Source organism: Brassica oleracea, chromosome C2 (assembly GCF_000695525.1).
Source record: "Brassica oleracea var. oleracea cultivar TO1000 chromosome C2, BOL, whole genome shotgun sequence".
In the NCBI taxonomy this organism is placed as follows: Eukaryota; Viridiplantae; Streptophyta; class Magnoliopsida; order Brassicales; family Brassicaceae; genus Brassica; species Brassica oleracea.
This window is the reverse complement of record NC_027749.1, coordinates 12,465,811-12,475,694: the sequence shown is the minus strand read 5'-3', so window position 1 is coordinate 12,475,694 and position 9,884 is coordinate 12,465,811.

Sequence of the window (9,884 nt, the reverse complement as noted above, 5' to 3'; positions counted from 1 at the left end):
TCTATTACAAAATAAGCATGTCAATTTTATTATAATCAAAACTATATCAATAGAGTCTTAACTCTAGTCTTGTATTAATATATTGTTCTCATTTTTTTTTAATTTATACTATAATAAACATTTTCATTGATTAATATTGTAGTAAAGAATCTACCATATAATTTCATTATAATCAAGGCTATAAAAATTATATTAATAAAGTATATTAACTTTAGTCTTGTATTAGTATAATGTTTCCAATGTTCCGAGAGTAATAACTCAACTATACAATCAACATTTGTTACTCAAAAATGACTGAATGTTTTTTAAGTTGTATATTTGACTGTTTTACATTCATTGGACACATTTTAGAAAAAAATATATATATAGTGAGTATAACAAAATATTATTAGGTTTAGGTTAATTAGTTATCTGTAATCTATAATTTATTGTATCCACTATTAATATTAATGTTAAAATCGTTTATATAATTATTTCTATCATACCATATGTATTAAATGTATATTTTAAATTTCTATAATGTAATCTATGTATTTAATTGTTTCTATAAACAAATTATGTTAATTGTTCTATCTTTAAAATGTTTAATTGTTTGTATGGTAATATATATTAGATTAGGTAGTTCTATGATTAGTTTCCTTTTTAAAACTTTAATTAAATAAATAAAAATTCAAATACTAACAACCAATCAAATTAAAAAAATTAATTCTAAACTCCACCTATGAATGACACCTAAGCAAAAGTCACTTAAGTGACTTCTCAATTAATATATAGTAGGATTGTGCTATCTATTACATGGTAAGCATAGAGACAATACTTCAGTAGCATGCAAATATGCACAAACGAATATACCATTGCTATATTTCAAAAGAAAAACTAGTAAATATATTTGGTTCTATACTATATATGTATATCTTATAGTCTAGTCTTATCAGGTATAACATAGAGTTGCTCTTCCAGCCAGAAACTTCGCTGGTCAAAACCGCGGCAAACACAGATGCAAATATGCGAACTTTGCTTATTCAGAATCCAAATAGAACCCCATAACATTAGTTTCGAATAACTAACAACTGTCTGAACGCATCATTTTCGCGACTCGTCGAAGACTGTTCCAACCGGATCTTCAAAAGAAATGTTGTTTTGGATTAATTTCTTAATAATCCATGGCGGCGAAACATAGTCGATGGATTCTTATGCTATACAATCAAACATAACATACCTTGATTCTTTGCTTGGAGGATGAGGAAGAGGAGTGGAGATGATGTAACAATACATGTTGTGATGTACTATTCTATGTTATCAAATGGAATTGTACAACACAATGTGTATTGTTCGTCTTCTCCAATAGTTTTACGCGTCTTCTGCTTTTTAATCCACATATATTGAAAAATAGTAAAATTGTAAACCCAAAAGATATGAAAAAACGTGATCAGAAACATTGTTGGATCAGATGATTATACGATATGCAAAATATCACTTTCAAGAATTTCGTAAAACTTTTAAATGACATGGAATAAAAAATTATCGTATTATTAATATAAATTTTGGAAAAGAAAAATAGTTTCAGAAGAATGAGATTAACAATGGAAATGAAAGTGAGATGAAACAGTGGAATGAATGGCAGTTTTTGTTTTTATACATATTATACAAAGAATATATAGTTAAAAAATTGTTATGGTCATAAAATTAATTTTTGGTGTTATTATGCATACGGAATGTAATTTCCCTTTTATTTTACTTACAATCATGTGACTGTGCGCTACAAATTGCGGGGCCCATAATCACATCACGTGACCTTGTACGCTCTCTGTCTCTCAACATTCCTTTTTAACCTCGAGTTAAAATAATTACTTTTTAAAAAAAAAATAAATACTTGCTTAGTATAATTGTATAAACTTGTCTAGTTTAGTTTTTTGTATTAACAATGTTGATGTTCTACAATCTGTGTTCAAGCCCACATACCACACATATATTGTTGACATAAATACATGCATAACGCAGCCAGAAATGTTTAGAATTTTTCTGATATTTTTCTAAAGACAATTCGATGCTCGTTCAGAACACGCCTACAGGTAAGATTGGAAGATCGAGAAAAGAGAGGAAGGAAAAAAGAATTGTTCTGAACTATGCCATAAAGCATTTGGAATCTGCAATTTGGTAATATGCTTGGTAAAGCTATTAGAATTAGGCATATAACTCTTGCGCCAACAAAGCCAAACGAGAGAGTGTGTTGGCTATTTTGATCAATCCCACTGCTTCAGAGCATGCAACGTGTCACTACAACATTAGCATTAGCTGCCTTGATTAGTCAACGTTCTCTTCCTGTAAAAGTGTGTAATGCCATATATTACCGACAATAAAAACTAGAGGTAAAAGAGTGAATATAGCATTACTTTACAAAGATATTCAGATCTCAATAAGGTAAATAAATCTCAGAAGAAAGATCTTGCAATACAGAAAATATAGATACGAAGTTATGATAAAAGAAAAGAACAATAGCTAGGGGACCAAAACAGCTTCAACTTCCCAATTTTTTTTTTTTTGTAAAATGAATTATGAATTGCGGCTATAAATTACCCACTTGTGGAAAAAATTTACTAAAATCTTATAATATTATTGTGATTTTTCTTTTTTCTTTTGCAATATTTTCCAAAAGAAACAAACAAACAAGCACAGTCTACTGCATTGTATATATACGTACATTATAGTCATTATAGAGCCTGTCAGTTCGTTATAACCTATTAAATCGTTGGGCTTTATTTGACCGTTGAGAAAAATGGAAAAATTGACATGCAAAATTCATTAGGAAAGCTGCAACTTTTTCTTGTGAGAGCAAACTATGTGATTTCCCATGCACATGAAGACTAATTTGCGGCTCAACTCGATTAGGACAGACGCAAAACAACATTTTACTAGATATGTATAAACAACATGGTTAGTTCTGTTAATAAAAAAAAGGCTTCTTTATGTTCCAAAGAAAGGCTTCTTTAAGTTCAGGCGAAACTAATTTATCGGTTTTTATATTTTGGTTTACACTTACACGGTGATTGGATTTCCTTTACTATAATAGAAAGTTAGAAATTGTACTTTTCTCTTTAGCTAGTGATGCAATTTATACTTTTCTTTATATCATTTGGAAGAGCTTTTTTATTAAAAAAAAACTTAGAGTAGTTTTGGCGAAAAAATATACCTGAGCATACATGAAAACGCGTGACTTCCGTTTTCATGATTATCATTTTTTATGTTTATGTAAAATAGTAGATTAGCTGAATATATAAAAATGATTAAAACTACAAAAATGGGGAATTTTAAAAAATTTAAATTACAGCCTCAGGCCGCTTCTGTAACAACAAGCAAGACGGCACTGTGGCCTCCAGCTGAGACATAAAAACTACGGAAGGTTCACCGGACGTCTGCTTCCCGTTTCGGAATCGGAATCGGAATCGGAACTTCGTGGAATCTTACGGAATCTACTTCCAAACGCTTCTAAAATATTCTCTTTAAAACACGTTGGAAGCTTACGATTCCGTTTTGGAATCATGTTTCCATTCTATAAAAAAAACACAATATCTTATGTCAATAAAAATAAAAAAATTATAGTTTTTAATTTATATAAAATCCAAATATGATATGTTAATTAATTATAAAGTATTAAAAATAATTAATATAATAATTTATTTTAAATTTAAGTTATGTGTTTCACAGATTTAATATGAAATCATTTAAAATTATTATAAATGAATAAATGCTTTATTTTAAATTTAAATCATATAATTTTAGTTCTAGATTTTTTTAAAAATTCTTATATATGTATATATATATATATATATTTTTAAACTATACGCTTCTGCTTCCACGCACCCGTTTCTGTTTCCACGCATCTGCTTCCGTTTCCATGTAACATAGCATAAAAAAAAACTAAAATCGTAATTTTGTAGTTTTTTTTTCAAATAATAATATGAATGTACAGTTTACTCACATGCAGAGAAGATTTTCTATAAATAAAAAGTGCAGAAAAATAAAAGTATACTCCATTTAATTTGTTATTATCCCGCCCAAGGAAATTAAGAGTACAAAACTTAACTGTAACTGTTAATGTTCAAGAAAAAAAAAACTAAACTGTAACTGTTTGATAGTAAAATCATATTCTATGCCCTTAGTCAAAAAAATCATATTCTAATTTCATATTTACAAGTGCTTTTTAATGTCTTAGCAGATGCGCCCTGATTTTTAAATATATCAAGATTTTTTCCAAATAAAGAAACTTAAAATAATTTTATTAAAAACCTGGTGTACATATCAGCTAGAGTGTCCAGCGAAAAAATGGTTTTCAAATCAATTTGATTGTTTACGTTTGTTTGAATTTGAATTCCCGTTCTGGAAACTTCAGAAAAACTACATACACGATCGATTCTTAGTAAAAAAAACGACGTACACGATTGATGTTCTACTTAGTAGTCAAATCAAATACTAAATTACTGAAGAATGTTTATGTTTGACGTCAAGCTACGTACTACCATTATCATAATGATGGAGATATATTTGCATAATGTTAACTGTTTACCATACTTCTTTAAATATATAATACCGTATTCAATTTCGTATACATCAAAACAAACATAGTTCCCTTCAAACCAGTTGAGTTACCTACGCTTTTTAAAAATGCATTTCAGAATATGAAGCGATTATACGAAAGTTAAATTTACTGTTTTCCTTATTAATCTCATATAGTATGTTATATATATAGTTTGTCAGGTTGAAATGTCAATTGGTTACTATATATATTACTGTTGCTTCCTCTGTTCCGCATATATATCATGCTACAAAAGCTTACAAAGTGGGTCAATGAGGTAGGGGTCTAGGTGTTGCTACTCAGCATGCCAACAAATAAGTTCGTTTTAAAAGTCTTTGACCAATCTATGTCCATTAGCAAATTTTGGTAGTGTTTTCTTCTTTTTGTTTGTTATTTGTACATTTGTGTGTGATGAAGTAAAATATGTTTATGATTAATTTCAGTCTTTGAAGTATTCAATATGTATTTTCCAGTATTTCGTATTTTGATTCGAAGTTATGATTAATTGACTGAATTATTTTATTTACACCTAATCGGTCCTAATTTTGAGTCTATCGACTGTGGATGAGAAGCCACAGTTATAAGCAATAATAATTTGCATAAAGAGGGATGAATCTTAAAGCTTAAAAATGCCTCAAAAGTAGTTTGAAAGGTAAAATTATAGAAAAGTTACCTCAAAGTGTAGGAAATTTTGTTTAGAGAATTTTAACTAAACCAACTTGCATATGGTGACTTTTCGATACTCCAAAAAGGGGATCTTATATGTTTATACATATGGAAAATGGTACGAACAGGAAAAAACAAAAACAAATTGAATGTAACTCACGTGAGTAGAGACATAATGATCCTTAGCTTCACATGTTATATGATATGCTTGAATTATCACTAATTTAAGATATCCTTATCAAGCATGCATCATACATATAAATATATTATGTGTGCATGTATGGTTTTACAAACACAAGCGTACAGCCATAATCACTCGTTATGGATATGTTAGTTTTAATTCAAGACCAATGGAAATAATCATGACTGTTACACGGCATAAATTCAAAACATTGTTTCATTTGGTAAATATGGAAACTGCTGGTTAAATCCAAATTTTTAAAAGACACCTATTTTTTCGTCAGAGTCCAACAGTTAGAATATTTAATCTAAATTACGTACATGTTAGTGAAATCTAAATTAGTTATAGTGCTGACAAGTTTTCTATGAGAAACGAATAGTCCATAGACTAGGAACGAAATTATAGAATTCACATACGTCCTAGGGGATCAGTGAAGATGTTAGAAAGTTTATCGACAATACATGTAAGATATAAATAAATTGGACAATAAAAAATCCATACTTGAACTAGTTCTTCCCAATCCCAAACCGTTGACTGTTATAAAATCAACTAGAGCTTTGATCCGCGGTGTTTATTTTTATTTTTTTATAAGTAAATATTATTTTCATAATTAATGATATATTTTTAACATTTGCCATATAATTAATTGTATAGTATTATATTTTCAAACGTATAGCGTCAATGTAATTATTTAACATTTAACATATAATTAATTGTCATTTGTATTGCATTTTTCTTATTTTATAGTTCCGTTTTATATCATTCAAATATTTATCTATAATATAATTTTTAATACGTTAAATGTTAATAGATAGTTTTAGAAACTATTGATAAATCGTTCTAGGTAACTTTGATCTCCACCATTGTAAGACAAACTTCGTTGACATGGTCCATAAGTAGCTTAAACGATTTTTGTTATGATTTCGGTGTGTTTTTATATAATGTTTTGAATATACTTGATTTTTTTTTTTGGTTTAGAAAAAGTTGCCGAGTTATTTTTAGATCCATTTTATAACATTTAAATATTTCTCTATATTATAATCTTTAATAAATTTAATTTTGATAGATAGTTTTAGGAAATATTGATAGATAGTTTTAGGTTTTTAGGTAACCCTGATCTCCACAATTGTAAGACACAACTTCGTTGACATAGTCCATAAGTAGCTTGGAAGATTTTTGTTATGATTTCTGTGTGTTTATATACTATTTTGAATATACTTGATATATACTATTCAATTTAGAAAAATATGCCGAGTTATTTTTTAGATCCGTTTTATATCAGTCAAATATTTCTCTATAATATAATCTTTAATAGGTTAAGTTTTGATAGATAATTTTAGGAAATATTGTTGAGACTATCAAAATTACTATTTTAAAATGTTTATAGACAGTTGGTATTTATGTATTCTGGTATTAAGCTTGATAATATGTTTTATCTAAGAAGATGAAGAATAAGTTTATAAAATTAAAAATTCAGGTTTTATTTCCCAATATGCTAGAAAATACTTTTAGCATTAATTAGTAAGAAAAGAATAAGGTATGTTATATGCATACTTTAAATTATGAAGAAACAATTAATGCTAAAATCTAGGAATAGTTATAATTTTAGTAGCAAAATTTGTAATTTTTAATTTGATTGAAGGGTTATTTTCTTTTTGTACTTTAGTTTTAATAGATTAGATACATTTTTTTTTGTTACATAGATTTTAAATACAACCTAATATGGAGATTTACGATCACCATGTTAATTTGATAGAATCATTTTTCATTTTTGACCAACTGAGGAAAACAATTTAATTATACAACTATTTTGATATATTTTATAATAAACATCAGATAATATTTATTTCATGTGGGTAATGAAGGTGTGATATATTTATTTCATCAGATAAAAGGCTTAAGGGTGGAGTGGGAGCTCCCAATATATACTTGTGTAATATACGCATAAAGTAAGAGACTAAAAGCTTGAATAAGTTGACAAAAAAAAGGCTTGAATAGAATAATAGACGCAGCTAAAATATACTACTTGTATGTGTTTTTTTTGTATGTGTTTTTATGTGGTCGAGTAAAAGAACAATATGAAAACTATTATTGGAAAGGAATAGCGGATAAGGCGTACGAATGATATTTGTCTCTCGGCAATAGCAGACGAAGTGGTAAACCATATTGAAATCCTCTTGGGACACTGTCCTTTCACGTCACAAAAGCGAAAGCCAAAAACATTAATTATTCTCTTTAACAAAACCAATTCTATAAGTATTTTTAATTTGTATAAAACTTAGTACTGTAAAATATGATTATAGATCGTATTAAATATGATATAAAATTTGAGGTATCCGTAATTATGTTGGCGTTTAACTTTTTTCCACGTAAATATATTTTTTGTAATGTTTCCCATGTCACCTACTTTTCTCGGACATTCACCGAATTTTCAAATAAATTTCGTATACTTTTCACTCGTTATTGTGTCTTAAAGATCAGGGCCGGCTCGAACTTTTTACGGCCCCTGGGACAAAATTAAAAAAAAAATGATCCCTAACCGATGAAATTGAAATTTTGATATTGTAGCTACAAGGTAAAATAAAATCGTTTTCGTTTGAAAAGGTAAGCACAACCATACATAAAAATAAAACAGTCTTGCTCTTTTTATAGTTTTTTTTTTTTAAAATGAAATCATTTGATTCTAGAAAAACCTTTAAAATATATCATCTTTAGTCGGTTATACTTCAAAGTCAAGTTAATTTCTAAAAGTTAAGTAAAAAGAAAAGTGCGTCTGGATTTAAGAATCATAAAAATCAATTGATGAAGCTGAAAGTGAAATGGATACCTGAAACAAGAAAACAAAAAAAATCCTTAGACGTTTTAGAAACGAAAAAAATATTTTGCTCTACCAAAAAAATAGTGATCTCAAAACAAAAAACATGATAGTAAAAAATATATTAAAAATTAGTTACATAAACTAATCAACAATGCAAGAATCCTCGAAGAATCAACGATTTTGAGATTTTTAAAATTGTATTGTCACTAAAGACGTCTTGATGAAATATACGCATGCCTAAAAACCTCACATTAGGTAAGTACTTTTAATGTTGATTATAATATTTTAATATTAATTATAATTTGGTAAAAATTTAAACAAATTAAAATAAATAAGATCTTGTTTCCATAAAGTTATATTTATAAAAAAATTATTTATTAATTTTGTTTTTCTAAAAAATTATATGTATAGTTTACAAAAAAATAGAGTTGCACTACTACGTAAAAAAAAATTATGGGCCCTCTCCAGCAATGGGCCCTAGGCGGGTGCACTGGTGGCCCCTGGTCATCAGCCGGCCATGTTTAAGATATATACCAACCGGCCAGAAGCCAACAAGACAGGAATGAAAATGCGACATCCAAAATCTTTCTTTGCACTAAGTGTGTTCTTTTGGAAATTAACCGGAGCAGCCACTAAGACATACTCCCTCCGTTTCAAAAAAATACATATTGTAGACTTTTCACACATATTAAAAAAATACATTAAAACTTGATTGTAAATACATTGTTATTTATGAATAACAATTTTTCATAACTTTTAGCCAATAGAAATCAAATAAACATCATTAACTTTTTTAAAATTTACAATTTTTTATTAAATAATACGTTAAAAAGTAAAAAAAAATTATCTTTTTGAAACAAATAATGTGGATTTTTATGAAAACGAGGGAGTATAAAAAATCGCCATCTGCTGCATTAAGTTAGAAGATTGTTCAATCCAAAAGAAAGTTAGAAGATAGTTGAGACAAAATGAAAGGTTATAAAACTGACATACAAATCGATTATAAAATAGTCCACCGTCTATGATAGGCTAGCGCATATATGTAACTTGTTCTATTAGTGCAACATAAAATTGATAGACAAACCGATGACAAATTAGTCTAGATTCCAATCTATTTGAGATTTTTTTAGTCTCAAATAGTGATTAGTTACTAACTGACTGAGCTCAGAATTTGATTTTGTTCATGATACTCAATGGTTTAAAAGCATTTCGTTGGGAGAATGCAAGATTAACTTATAACTAGATCAGCACGGATATGAATTTTCAGTTTTTAATTATTTATTTTATTAAATGATGTATTTGTAATATTTGTTCATATTATATTCATTAAGTAAATATTTTGTTTTGCATCTTAAACTATCTATTTTTTTACGAATGTGTGATATTATATAAAAAATATAAAAAATGAGTATAGAGTTAATTATATAATTTTAAAAACAGAAATTTTTCTTTCGTGTGCGATATCATATAAATAATGATCCGCCCAGTTAACAAAAATCATGATTATTTTATGTGTAATTTTTTTATTTTGACCATTTCCTTAAAACTATATTAAATTTTACATATTTTAATTATAATATTTTTAATATCTCTACCTTTTTATTTGAAATGCAACTCAATATTTTTTTAACAATTATAACAAAATA